Genomic DNA, 16,029 nt, shown 5'->3' on the forward strand with positions numbered 1-16,029 from the left:
TCTTGTTTCCACTTGTCTTCCCATAAAAGAGCAATATTTCCTTCCCTGATTTCCCAGAAGTTGTTTTCTTGTACTAGTCTTCTATTCTCCCAGGCTTTGTTCCAGATATATGAGCCCTTTATATTTCCTGACATTCTTATGATATCACTATTTTTCCAGGAGCTAGCATATTTTTATTTCCATATGTTTGCCCATTGAGTCTCTAGATGCTAAACCCAACGCCACCAAAGTTTGGCCCCTAGAACTTGGCTGAGTATCTCCTAATCATCTAAACCCAGCCCTCCATGGTTCTTGGGCTTACAAATTTTTTCCCAAGACACTAAGGCCCATTTTTTCTTAGTATCCTCCTTGCCCCAGAGGAAGTTTCTTTTAATATCTCTAAATTGTTGAAGGACTCCTTTAGGAGCTAGGAGGGTAGATAACATAAAAATAAGGATTGCTTGCAGAATAGCTTTAGTAAGAACTAACCTGCTAGCAAGATTTAAGGCTCTGATGGTCCATTTTACTGACTTTGTCCTGCAACTTATTTATCAAAGGTTCCCAAATTCTTTTGAGCATTTGTTTAGAATTTAGAGGAACTCCAAAATATTTTGAAGGCAGGGAATCCCTTTGAAAGCAAAGAATTTTGGAGATATTTTTCTGAATAGAAATATTGGTATTGAAGAAAAAGATTTTTGATTTAGAGAGATTCACTTCCATACCTAAAGTTAAGGCAAAGACAATCAGAATTCTTTTTTAGGATGTAGCTTCTTTGACTGTGGGGATTCCCTGTATCATGTTATCATCTACAAATTGTTGTTGAGTCAGGGCTTGACCATTTTCTGTTAACTGTAGCCCTTTAATCTTTCCTGTTGCTTTCGCCTGCTTTATAGCCCTACCCAGACCTTCCATCATGATGATAAAAATAAAGGGAGAGAGTGGGTCTCCCTGTCTAAGTCCTCTTGAAGGACTGAAAATTTCTAAGGGAGAGCCATTAACTAATATAGAAAAACTAGAGGAGGTCACTAGTGTCGTAACCCATCTAACCCAATTATGGTCAAATCCAAAAACTATCAACATCTTCCTTATGTAGGCCCAGTTAAAATTGTCATATGCTTTGGAAATATCTAATTGCATGATCATGCCCACCTGCTTCATGCTTGTTAATGAGTGTACCACCTCTTGGGCTTGAATGATGTTATCAAGAATTTGTCTGCCTTACACATAACCTGATTGTTCCCCTGAAACAAGAATTGGAAGTAAAGGTTTGAGTCTGTTAACCACAACCTTGGATATAATCTTATAGATTACATTGCATAGGGCTATGGGTCTATATTTATCTTGTGTATGAGCAATGTCCTGTTTGGGGATCAAGGTGATGAAGGAAGTGTTGAGTGCTTTCAGAATGGTTTTGTTTAACCTGGAGTCCTCCACCACATTCAAGATGTCATGCTTTACAATATTCTAGCACGCTTTGAAGAAGTCCACATTAAAACCATCCGGGCCTGGTGCTTTACCATTCTGCATTTCTTTGAGGACTTCCCTAAGCTCCACATCCGTCACTGGTCTGTTAAGGTTGAAATTTTCCTCTCTAGACACCAGTTTCTGTATATTGTTGGTAACTTCCCTGATGAATTGCTCTCTATCTGAATTGTTCTCTTGGGTTATACCTTGGAAGTGGTGGACTAACACATTTTCTATAGCTTCGTGGGAGATCAAAAGCTCCCCCTCCTCATTCTTGATTGAAGAGATTCTATTGTGAGTTCTATTGGCCAAGGTGGTTCTATGAAAAAACTTAGTGTTGTGCTCTCCTTCTTTGAGCCATTGAACTCTGGACTTTTGTCTCCAGAATATTTCCTCTTGTTTACATAGATTCTCCCATTCTTGAAAATGTTTATCCGCTTGATCACTAATGCCTTTATCAAAGCCTTCCTTGATCAGAGCTTGGTTGAGAACCTGCATTTTGCTCTCAACCACTTTTTTCTCCTCAAAAATATTGCCAAAATCCTTCTTGTTCCATTCCTTAAGCCGAAGCTTGATGTGCTTTAGTCTTTTGTGAAGAAGGTACATTCTAGTCCCCTGAATCTGCAAATCTTCTGACCACCATTTTTCAATGTTGCTGATGAAGTCTGGGTGTGTCAGCCATATATTTTCAAATCTGAAGGGTTTGTTCCTGGGAGTGCCTATTACTTTAATCTCCAACTGAATTGGCTAGTGGTCTGAGCCTCCAAAGGGAAGAACTTGTGTTGTTACCTCTTTATCTGTCATCATAAAAGTCTCAGAGATGAGGAATCTGTCTAACATAGAGGCCACTTGGGAACCTCCTCCTCTTTTGTTATTCCAAGTATAGAGGCCAGTATTCCAATTAGTGTCAACAAGATTCATATTGTCTGAAAAGAATTGAAAATCTAAGGAGTCTTTACTTAGAGTTCTTATTCCTCCTTTTTCCTCTAAAAGAGTTTTGATCATGCTGAAATCCCCTCCCATGATCCAGGGTATATCTGCATGTCTGTCCCTGAGATCTGCCAGGGAATCTAGAAACCTGAGTTTGTCATCTATTCTCTGAGGACCATACACGTTTGTGACCAGAAAGGTGTCCCTTTCTCCTACTGGTTGAATGACAACTGATAAATAATTTTTGGAGGCCTCCACATCTAGAATGCCTACCTTGTGGGGGTTCCATAGAATGATAATTCCCCCTGCTGTATTCTCTGCTTTGACTTTAAGAAACTCAAATCTGCTGAGCCATTTGCTATGAATTGTCTTAATTTTTGAATGGAACATTTTGTTTCTTGGATGAAAATTATATCCGGCAATTCTTGTTTCATTCTATTACTAAGCATTCTTTGCTTTCTCCTGCTTCCTAGACCTCTAATATTCGAGAATGTGAGCTTCATTATTAAAGATTTGTAAAGGAGTAATTGGCTAGATCTTTCATCTTACCTAAATAAATCATTAGCTTTCCACACTCCATCAAGAGTTCATTCTGCTTTTCCTCCCTCTTTTCTTGTCTGGGTTTCGAGTGGCTAGTCCCAGAGTAGTTTTCACCGCTTTCACTCCTTTGTTGCCTTTCTTATCGTTGATTTTTCGCCTTTCCAGCACTTCAGCCTGCTTTTTCCATAGAAACAACTGTTGTATTCTATTGAGATTTTCTTGAGGTAACAAGTCCACTCCTCTCGTGGTTCCCTGCATCAAGAACCCCTCTAGATCTAGGTTTTCTTTGTCAAGAATTTCCTGTAGTTCGTGGTCCTCCAGGTCTATTTCATTCTGGGTCATTTCCTGATCCATTTCTTGTTCAGCATCACTCATTATAGCTTCTTTTTGGTACTCCAAATTTTGTGTTTGTTCCCGGTTTTCTTCCTTCTCCTTTTCTACAATACTTCCTTCCATTACCTGATCTTCTTTTATGATCTCCTCCTCTTCATGACGCACTTGGTATCTGTTCCGCCTAGACTATTTTCCTTCATCTTGAGGTTGTTTCGGTCCTCTTTTACCTCCTTTACCTCGATTAACCACTTTCTGGAATCTGTCTGTTTCTTTCATTGTGTTAGTTTTATTCTTATTTACTTTTTGGTTGAGCGGACAGTCTCTAAAAGGGTGTCCATGTTCATGACATTTTTGACATCTTAATGGAATGTGTTCATAGTCTACAATTTGCACCCATTCTTCATCATGAAATTTCAAGATCACCTCGTCTAGTAGAGCTCCTGATAGATCCATTTCCACACATATTCTGGAAAAATAAGTATATTTTCCCCTTCTAGTGGCTTTAGAGGCTTTAACATATCGTCCTAATTTATTGCCTATGGCAGCTAACGATTCATTTTGCCAGTAATCAAGAGGTAGAGAATAGAGCCTTACCCAGACCGGAACTGAAGTAAAGGTTTCCCTTTCTGGAACAAAATTCATCCTCCATGGTCTCATGTAGAGTCCCGCTGCAGCATAGAAGTAAGGCCCTCCTTCAAATATTCTGTCCTTGTCTTCAATATTCGTGAACACCACTGTAAAGAATCCCTTAGACCCAAGATGTAGATCTATTCTCCCTTTAGGTATCCAGTGGTATTTAATCCACGACTGTAAAGCTTTTTTAGTGGGCCATAGACCCATGAAATTGCAAATGATGGCATATGCCCACATGTGCTCTCTGTGCACCTACAGAGTTGGATCATTTAAAATGATCCTAGGTTTTATCTTTGCTTTGGGTTTGCAAGGTCCTTTTTGTTTTTTGTCTTTAGTTCCTTGTTTTTTATCTTCTGTCTCTTTGTCTTTTGTGCCATTTTTCTCCTTATTTATGGCTTCTTCTGCTTCTTCTTCCATATTTATTTTCCTTTCCTCCCCAGTTCCTCTAGCATTTTCTAGAGGTTTCTTTTCTTTGCTTGCCACGGCCTGCTTGAAGGAGGGAGTGGAGCTCCCCCCTCTACAGCCCTCCATAGGGTTCCCCGACTGTTACTTCCTGCAAGCTTCGTTGATCGCTGTCCACCCTCCCTCCTCGCAACCTTCACCAACTGCAATTGTTGATTTTTCAATCCACACTAAAGCAAATAATTGGAAATGGCAATTCAATTGGAAATGCTCACTAAAACACACTTGTTGTAATATCAATTAAAAGATGAAATCAAATCCTTGCAGAAAGGAACAATGACTACGTCTATTGGAAAACTGAACAACAAAGCTTAACTTTAGTGGAAATGAATTGAACAGCAAAGTTCATCTTACAAAAATGAAATATTAATGGAAAGGAACAATAATACTAAATGGAAATAAGCAACACTACGAAATTAATAGAAATGAGTAGCAATACTAAATAAGCAACAACCTATAATGCACGACAGAATCTGAAGTGAACAACGAAGCTTTATAACCAAAATGAACATCATAACAATTTAAGTTGTAATGAATAATAATCTTCTTATGATGGAAGAAAATGGCAACACGAATCAATTGTAGAAGGTAATCATTAAACAAACCATACTTACAAAAATCAGAACGATATAATACAAAGCAGCAGCTTAATCCCCCAAAGGCTGGGCCCTTAGCCGCCAACGAATGCTGCTGGGTTACTTTAGATAAAGAGAATGAACAACAACCTCCAAATTATATATTAATCATTGAACTTGAGTGACATTACAATATGATCATGTTCTCTTGGCACCACAAGTTTGTAAATTAGAATTACAATTTGAAATAATAGATATCCATACCCTTTCCTCCTATCCTATCCTATCATATCTCTAATCTACTGACCCATTTATTTCTCTCTCTAATCATCCATCATGAATCACGAATCCCCTTCTCTAATCTCTATTTTCATTTAAATACAGAGAGAGCAGAGAGCAGTTACAACAGAGATGATTAAAATATGATTCTCATTACAAAATTGAATTGCTCACAACAAATTGATAAACAATATCCTATCTAGAATATCTCTTCATCAATCATTCAATAGGAACATGTTGAATTTGGCATTGCAGCTAAGATATTTTGGAAAACGGCCACAACAACAAATCTGAGAAAAAATTCTTTATAGAACCATCTGTTTCTCTTAGTACGGGTTGAATTTGGGAAAACGGCTCATTCCAACACTAATTTGGTCCGTTCCGAACAAAACCCATGTTTCGGATTTTCCAGATTCTTTTCCATTTGCCCAAAACATCCAATGTAAAATTGTCACTTCTTATTCCAACGAATTTCTGAGTTGGCACATTTAATGATGAGCTGGAGATCAAATCTTTAATCTGGAAAATATCTTGGAGGCTAAAATGGTGAAAACATTTATTAATAAACCATCATTGGTAAAAACATACATAATAATCAATTTATTTAAAAATAAATGAGAAGAAATAATATTTATCCATAAGAACTTAAATAATTATAAGATGGAATTATATGATAAATGACATGATAAAGAATAGTAGAAATGGATGAAATGGGTGTTAAAAAATGATAATAATAATGACATATTAATGACGCAACATACCCCCAAACTAAATATATTGCATGTCCTCATGCAACCCAAAGACTCTGTGTTAACGAAGCAATAAAAATTTGTTCATCCCAGCTCATGAAATGGATAGAACAAATGAATTCTTCCTCAATTAATGAATATTCAATTTTAGTAATCTTGATGAAGACATAACAATTTTTACATTGACGTTCAAGTTATGTGTATATTAAGTTGTAGCAAAATATGATATAACTAATAGTAAACTTCACTAACCATTTTCTCAAAAGCTACAAATCGGATTTTGTTGAAATTTTGCAAGTAGATTTCTACTATATTAATGTTTCTATGATCCAAAAATCAGATCGTTTTGATGCACTGATCACGAGATATAAACAAAATGGCTGTAGGTGATAGTGCATGATTTTTGAAATTTTATGAACTAATTTAACTCGAAATTATCTGGGTTTTTGTATTTTAATGATACGTCTGTGTTTTCCAGAAATCACAAGAATTGAGTTCATAGTTTTAAAAATATATGGAAATCAATTTCTGCACTATAAAAAAGAATGAAATTGTATGCCTTAAATGAGAAATAAAGTAGATAACATCCATCATGCATAGCAATTCCTCCCCCAAACTGAAGAATTAGCATGCCCTCATGCAATGCTAGAAAAGAAATTGAAGTGGTCGCTACCATCTGTTGAATTCTATGCTTGGTGTAAAACAACATGGAATAAGGGAGGTGTTGAGAATAAGTAAGAATATTAATGGATGATAAAGAATATTAATGACATGGCGATAAGAAAAAATAAATGAAAGCAACACTCCCCCAAAATGAAAGATGATATGTCTCTGAAAAATGGGAAGTGGTAAAGCTGTGGAGTGAATGATGATAAATAATGCTTAATGGATTTCATGAAATTCTCCTAAATTCGTAATAAATCATAAAATTATGCTATTTTACTTCAAGTTTTACCTCCGAAAAAAAATGTAAAATGACATGTATGGATTGGCATTTGTTGAAGCTAATGTAGGCAGAGTTGATGCTGAAAGTGATGCAAAAGGTGGAATCCAGGCAAGCACATCATGTCTGAACAATTGTTCGTATTCGCAAGTTGCTCAAGCCTCTTCTGTTAGTTGCAATAGTGTGGTCATGTTGCGAATAGAGTCCCCACCCCACCCCACTTGTTGTTCTCCTGTAAACAAATCACTATTTTGCATACAATGTTCTTAAATCTACAGTTTTCATTTTGAATAGCAACAAATAAGATGCATGCAAAACTTTTAATCAGAAAAACTTTTGTATACATGTAATACTAATATTTTTCAAATCAACAAGTTATGGCAGAGTACAATAATCATATCGCATGCTCTCACATAATGCATACATTCCCCCCTCCAATTGGAAAAGGGGTTCCATGACCATAAAGCATATGAAACGTGTTGTGTTGATGGCAAGGCAAGGGAATGAACAATACGACAGTGAATGAAGCAGAGTACACATATCAATGATAGAATAGCAAGATGTATGGTTATAATGAGAGTAGAGTATGTAAACATGGTTATTAATAAGAGATATGATGCTTTGGATTGATGATAAGTTATGCAAAAAAGAAAAAGGACAGCAATATGCCAGAAATATGATTTGCTGATGGTATTCTAGCTTAAAATGATGCAATTGATCTGAAAACAATTTCTCATGTGTAAAGGTTCAAAACAGGGAAAAAATTAAGGAAATAACTTCTCTGATAAAAAAGAAAATAAAAAAAGGTATTATAGTAATAATTGACGATAAGAGATAACTTCAAAACCATAAGCAGAGCCTCTGCTACCAACAGGCGTTCATAGCCTCGACAGGGTTGCTTTTTAACCCATATGAGCCAAGATCCTCAATTTATAAATGGAGAGTTCCAGTGTTGTTTTACAGAAGAGATCAGTGTGCTGGCATGGTAACCAGATAACCACACTGCCATTCACTGGGATGTAGCAAAACTGATCAGGTCGGCTCATGATAAGACCTCCTATTCCAAGGATAATTTAGCTATCCAATGGATCATAACCCTGGTGTGGTATCCATAGTGATAATGTCACTTCGCTACATCCATATGAACATGGTAGGTTGGCTTTTGATGAGATCCCCTATCCTCTATTTGTAGGCAAAATTTTGTTGTTATTACACATTTTTATGATAAATAGAGGGAGGCTCAGTACTCCTTAAGAGCAGGGATGGTGGAAGAAGTTGAACATGTCATTAGAAAAAAATATACCCATAATCTCATTTATTACAGACAAAGAAGATTATAACCAGGAAGGGTGGAACCAGCATGGTATTAAGATAATCAATCAGTATCATGTACAATAGAAAACAATGCAGTAAAGTAGTGTATAAATAATTGTGTCCCTTTTGAAAAGAATCTATCATCAAGGAGCTATCATGTTAAAGATCATAACATGAATGATATTAACTCACTTCAATATAATCCATAATTCTTGTCCTCATACAAGTAGTGTACTTCATGCCATGACGAGGAATCAATAAAATGTGGTTGAGATGAACTAGGAATAATCCCACAAGAGGGAGGAAGGGTTGTTCTCGAAAATACTCCTAAAGTGTTGTTCCCTTGAAGGAACAACAAAAAAACTCGAAAAAGTGTTGTTCCTTGTGGAGAATAGCAAAGGAAATGGATGGAAACAACAAAAATATGCACGAAAAGGTGTTGTTCCCTGTAGGGAATAGAAAAAAAAGGCACGTGAAAAAGTGTTGTTCCCTGTAGGGTACAACAACAAAAAAATACACCAAAAAAAAGTGTTGTTCCTTAAAAGGAACAGCAAAAAAATGCATGCAAAAAAGTGTTGTTCTTTAAAAGAAACAACAAAAAAATACACCCCAAAAAGTGTTGTTCCTTTGAAAGCAACAACAAAAATGCGAAAATGTCGTTCTTTTGAAATGAACAACGAAAAAGTGAAAGTGTTGTTCTTTTGAAATGAACAGTAAAAATGCGAAAATGTTGTTCCTTTGAAATGAACAACAAAAATGTGAAAATGATGTTCCTTTGGAAAGGAACAACAAAAACGCGGAAGTGTTATTCCTTCGAAAAGGAACAACAAAAATGAGAAAGTGTTGTTTCTTCGGAAAGGAACAACAAAAATGCGAAAATGTTGTTTTTTCGAAAAGGAACAACAAAAATGCGGAAATGTCGTTCCTTCGGAAATGAACAGTAAAAATGCAAAAGTGATGTTCCTTCGGAAAGGAATAACAGAAATGTGAAAAAATGCGGAAAGGTTGTTCCTTCGGAAAGGAACAACAAGAATGCAGAAGTGTTGTTCCTTCGGAAAGAAACAACAAAAATGTGAAAGTGTTGTTTCTTCGGAAAGAAACAACAAAAATGTGGAAGTATTGTTCCTTCGGAAAGGAACAACAAAAATATGAAAGTGTTGTTCCTTCGGAAAGGAACAACAAAAATGCACAATCATAAAATGCAGGCACGCAAAAAAAACGAATTAGTTGTTCAGTTCATTGATGCTAAGGATGGGTTACAATTTTAGGGAAGCAACACCTGAAATACAAAAGTATAAGAGAAATAAAAAACACAACTTTTTATTTAAAAACAGTATGTAAATAAATAAATTAAGTTACAACAGCTAAAAACTTATTTCTTAAGGCAAGGAAAAAAATGATCTCTTTGAAAAATGTTTTTGTAGCAATGACATGACATGAATCTTCAATTGAAAATCAATTATTCATTTCCTCGCTTGTAAACCCATTGGGTAATGAATTGGATGAAATTCCCTTGTTTCATTAAAATTTCTTTCAAGACTCACTCGTCCATAAATTGACAATCTTTATTCTCCTAGGACCTATAAAAAACGAGTGTCTACCTACAATAAAACATTAAATTATGGAGAAAGAGAGGTGATCGGGCTCCCTTAATCCAAGGATAATGAAAAAAAACAAGTAGTTACTCTGTATAACAAATCCACTAACAAAATAACAAAGTAAAATTTATTTCACATGCGAGAGAGCAGTGGTTGACCATACTAACCAGCAGTGCTTTAATGACAACTTATTTGTTCTTTATCCAATTTGAGTGATTCCAAAGCCAGATGAAAGCTAATTCAAATTTATATTTTCATTAGAAACATGTTTTAAAAATTCAATGATATGATATGTCAATTTTAGTTAGAACAACCTGCATAACAGAGTCATTTTCGATTACCCCACTTAGAACAACAGTGGATATTTTAAGCATATATTTTTCGTTTGATGTTGGATTCGAATGATTCAAATTTAAAATGAAAGTAGATTCATTTATTTATCTCCAATAGAAACAGGTTTTGAAGACAAGAATAATTGATAGGTAAATTACTCTAAGGAACAGCCGAAAAGACAAGGTTTTAAGAGTGTTGATTTACGATATACAACCAGTATTTTGATCATAACTTCCTCATACTATATCAAAAATGAGTGATTCAAATTTCTTTGTAAACTAGATTCATAATAAAATCTACCATAAAAATAGGTTTTGAAAATTCAGTAATTTAGGCCTTCAAAAATGGACTATTCCAACTCTGTTCCTTAGCTGCCTACTAGACACCTTGTCAATGTTTTAGTTCTATCTTTTTCATTTCAAATCCAAATTGAGTGATTCAAATTGGGTTGGAAATTATACAGCAAGATATACTTAGGATAGAAACGGGTTTTAAAAATATAGTCATTTAGGCCTCCAAAAGCTAACTGTCCCAACTCTGTTCCTGAGCTGTCTGCTAGACATCTTGTCAATGTTTTAGTTCTACCTTTTTCGTTTCAAATCCAAATTGAGTGATTCAAATTGGGTTGGAAAGTAGAAATCAATGGCTATTTAGGATAGAAATAAGTTTTAAAAATATTCCTTTCTGGTCCCTCAAAAGAAGACTGTCTCGACTGTGTTTTCAGAAATTTCATCAAGCCGACAAGCCAAAAAATATGATATTCAAGCATTTTTTTCCAAATTGTTGATAGAAATGAATATTAGTGTTTGTAGAACTATTATTTCCATTATAATTCATCTACATACACAAATGAATTAATATATTTTATCACCGATGTTGATTTCCACAACGTGTTGCAACAAAAACAATTATTTTTACGTTAAAAACAAAATGCATTTATTTATGTCCTTATTTATTTATTTTTTTACACTGACCTACTTTGATTTGAAAAATGAATATGATTACATATAAGAGTACTTCCAATGGATCCATTTTCGAAATAAGGCTTCATGTATGCACATACCCAAATTTGAAAAATGCATATTAATGAATATTAGGGTATGAGAAGCCAACTTCCCTTGAAACGATGGTGTCAAAAACTGTTGAAGTATGGAGTGATGTTGCAAACAAATGATGGAGTGAAACCAATCTTCAATATATCCTTTACTTTCTTGATTTTCCATAGCTATCATATCATGAAGTTCTTGAGTTTTTAAAATTGCTTGTTGATGAAAACTAGAAGAAACCTCATTTTTTTCCATAACTTCTACAATTTTTGAATTTGAAACATTATGAATCTCAATATGAGTTTTCTCCAATGGTGCATGTAAGATAGAATGGGTGGGAAGGGTGCGTAAATTTTGCAGTTCAACGCTATAAGCATGTTGTACTGGTTTATTATGGTGAGGGTGTGGAATGAGTTGAGCAGGAATTTGTCTACAGAATGGAGTGTTTTGATGATGCAGATGATTGGGTTGAGTGGATGATTTTGATATGCAAGCAAGAAGTTGTGGAAGAGCTGGTGAAGAATATGGAGAATGTGTTTGTGCTACAAGATGAGGGAGAGTAGTCATGCAATCATAAGGTGAACCATGCCAAACTTGTAGACAATATTGGTGGTGGTTATATTGAGATTGACATGGCTGCCCTAACACATTAGTATTCCATAATGGATTATGCAAGTAAGAGAATAGAGAAAAAGTGTTTTGACCCATACCTATAGACTATAATTCCATGGTTTTGACCTTGTTGCAGCTTCCCCATCTCTTTGAAATGATACTTCCATCCTAGATAAGGAATAACAACTATCTATGGGATGCTCCTTTCAGTAATGAGGGAAAAACAGTTCATCAAATTCTTGATTTTCCTGAACCTGCAAAACATCCGATTTTGAACTTATAGAGCTAATAAAATCAACTTTAAATTTTTCAAATAAAACTTTGATTTCAACTCTTATGTCTCCAGTTTTTGTAGCAGATTTGGAAAAGAAAGAACAAACATCTCTAGAATTCTTACCAGCCTTGGAGATTCCTCTTGACTACCTTATGTACAATTCACAAACATCATCATATGATAACTAAAAAACATCACCTTTTCCTATCAGATTTAAGAGTCCTAAAAGTTCATCTTTGATTCCTTTGAGTAGGAGTGTTTTTAAAATCTCTTTTTCCAAATACTTATGCTTTGATTTTTGAAGGTTGTATTGAAATCGATCTACATAGTCCTCCAAGCTTTCATATTCCCCTTGTATCATATCAAAAATATCTTCATCAACCTTGAAATAGTATTGGTACTTCTTCAAGAATATGTTCTTCATGTCCTCCCATGTTTGAATGCAGTTCCCACCTACTTTCATGAACCATCGAAGAGCTGCTCCTTTTATAGTAATAGGAAACACTTTCAATCTTTGATCACTAGTACAATAATCATATCCTCTACAAAGCATTTCAAACTCAAATAAGAATGTATCTAGATCTTCATTTGTCAAGCCATGAAAATTTGGTAGAGAAGATGGGGGGATTATGTGCATTTGTGTCACTCCTCCTAGATCTTTGATAGGAAATTCAAAAGTAAAAATGTGAGCCATTTCTTACCATAATATAATATGTTCTTTATGTGTTTATTTGAGGCTCCTTCTTCAAATGCTCCTGTCAATTGGTTAGTGAAATGGGTGGAGCTTACATTATCACTTAAGTGAAATCATAAGATTTGTTTTTCAAATTTTCTATTTTTTTCTTAGTCATTCACACAGCAATTCAAACATTTATTTCTACCCTAAGTTCTTTAACAATCCTGCTGGAAAGCGGGCGGGGGAGCAGGGCTTTTACATGCTCCGTACGCAGGTTCTTACCTTCTATTTTTAATACCCAACTCTTTCCTAACAGACACCCATCAGATGCACACTACTATTTAGAAATCGCTACATTTTCCTTGGCAACAGCGCCAAAATGTTGAGTGATAAAAGGTGTCTTTTTAACTCCTAATTATCTTCACATTAATTGTCAACCCAGGGATGATTTTTTATTTCAAGAGTGTACTCATTCTGACGTAATCACTTGCTTAAGAGTAATGTTTTGTGGTATAGTGCTTAAAATGAAAAAGTAAATGAATGCTGGAAACAAAACCTAATCGGAACAACAAGAAACTAAAATGTTCTATAACTAAATCATTTACTCAAACAATCATTAGTCGAGGACTCAGTAATGATAACTCTCTCCCCTGTAAATTGATGCAAATGAAAATCAATCATAGGCAAGATCTCCAATCTGAGAACTTAGACAGCGGTAGTCAGTGTCCTTTACAGTTGTCGATCTTTCAATCCCAACTAAAGCAAATAATTGAAAATGTTGACTAAAACACACTTGTTGTAGTATCAATTAAAAGATGAAATCAAATCCTTGTAGGAAAGAACAATTTTTAGGTCTATTGAAAAACTGAAGAACAAAGCTTAACTTTAGCGGAAATGAATTGAACACTAAAGCTCATCTTACAAAAATGAAATATTAATGGAAATGAACAATAATACTAAATGGAAATGAATAGCTCTACGAAATTAATAGAAATGAGCAAAAATACTAAATAAGCAGCAACCTATAATGCACGACAGAATCTGAAGTGAACAATGAAGCTTTATAACCAAAATGAACAACATAACAATTTAAGTTGTAATGAATAATAATCTTGTTATGATGGAAGAAAATGGCAACGCGATTCAATTGCAGAAGGTAATCACTAAACAAACCACACTTGCAGAAATCAGAAAGATATAATACAGAGCAGCAGATTCATCCAGCAAACAGAGAATACTGTTGGACTACTTCAGATAAAGAAAATGAACATCAACCTCCAAATTATATATTAATCATTAAACTTGAGTGACATTACAATATGATCGCGTTCTCTTGGCACCACAAGTCTGTAAATCAGAATTACAATTTGAAATAATCAAAATCCATCCCCTTTCCTCCTATCCTATCCTATCCTATCTCTAATCTACTAACCCATTTAATTCTCTCTATAATCATCCATCATGAATCATGAATCCCCTTCTCTGATCTCTGTTTTCATTTATGTACAGAGAGAGCAGAGAGCGGTTACAACAGAGATGATTACAATATGATTCTCATTACAAAATTTTATTGCTCACAACAAATTGATAAACAATATCCTATCTAGAATATCTCTTCATCAATCATTCAACAAGAACAAGTCGAAGTTGGCATTGCAGCTAAGATATTTTGGAAAATGGCCACAACAGTGAATCTAAGAAAAACGTCTTCAGAGAACCTTCTGTTTCTTTTAGTACGGACCAAATTTTGGAAAACGGGTTGTTACATAACTAATTTGGTTCGTTTTGGATAAAACCCATGTTTCGGATTTTCCAGATTCTTCTCCATTTGCCCAAAACTTCCAATGCAAAACTTTCACTTTTTATTTCAACAAATTTTTGAGTTGGTACATTTTATGATGAGCTGGAGATCAAATCCTCAATCTGGAAAATATCTTGGAGGCTAAAATGGTGAACAAATTTATTAATAAACCATCATTAGTAAAAATATGCATAATAATCAATTTATTTAAAAATAAAGGAGAAGAAATAATATTTATCCATAAGAGCATAAATAATTATAAGATGGAATTATATGATAAATCATGATAAATGACATGATAAAAAATAGTAGAAATGAATGAAACATGTTAAAAAGTAATAATAATGACATATTAATGACCCAATAGCAGGATTCCATCAACAAGTATAGAAGGAGCACGAAAAATAATGGCACAATCACCACAACAAGCTTCGCACGTTCAAGGTAAACGATCATGTCCTATTATATGATAGAAAATTCACTAAATTTCCATGTATATTCCATATGCATTGGTTAGGGCCATATATTATCAAAGTAATTACAAATGAAAGCACATTGCATCTCACGAAGTTGAATGGGGAACCCTTCACAAGAACAGTGAATGGGAGCAAGTTGAAGTTGTATATAGGAGATCCTGCACAATGACTGTATGGTAGCAGGATAGTCTTAGTGCTCCAAGTAGTTGCAAGGGAGTGTGGGACTAAACTACACTAGGAGGTTTGGAGGACAATGCAGCGAATAGGCTGCATAGAGAATGATGGAGACACAACATAGGAAGTTGCGCTAGGATGGAAGGTACTATGTAGCACAATAGGAAAGTGACCATTGGAGTTACTGTTCATGACTTGACGGCTAGAAGACAGTTAAATGGAGAAGTGTGGTAGCATTTAAGGAAAAAATATTTGAATATCTACCACCAAAACATCATTTATTATTAGAATTTAGGGGGAATGGTTGGATTTGAATTCAAAACTCCCTATAAATTACGTGTGTCAGTCCAACAGAGAACACTTTGAGCTCTGAGAATTTTTCATGAAATTCGTTGTTTGTTGCCTATGAACCAATTGGATTTGGAAGATTTATTTGCGAGCCCCACATTTTCTACGTTGTCTAAGATGAACCAGAAGTTTATTTTTGACAAAATTCTTGGACCAATTCCTACTGAAACTGTGAGTACTGGTGATGTCACCTCTAAGGCAGCCACCATGGAAGTTGTGAGTATGGAAGCTTCGACTCCTATGCCTATAGCGATGAGGTCACCTACACTGAAGCCTACCACTACCAAAGAAACCCAACAACCAAATCAAAGCAATCCACGATGGAGAAGCAAAAGAAGTCAGTGTCAGTGCGTGCATCCCCCAGAAAGCATACCAAAATATAGAAGCTGAAGAAAGATAAGAAACCGAAAAAATTAGTAGACTTGGAAGAGGAAGAAGCCTAGGGAATAGAAGATATTGATGTTGAAGGAGTGGAACCCCTCACAAAGCT

The sequence above is a fragment of the Pinus tabuliformis genome, chromosome 3_2 (assembly GCF_031772625.1).
Source record: "Pinus tabuliformis cultivar Carrire ecotype Pingquan chromosome 3_2, CPIR1, whole genome shotgun sequence".
Classification (NCBI taxonomy): domain Eukaryota; kingdom Viridiplantae; phylum Streptophyta; class Pinopsida; order Pinales; family Pinaceae; genus Pinus; species Pinus tabuliformis.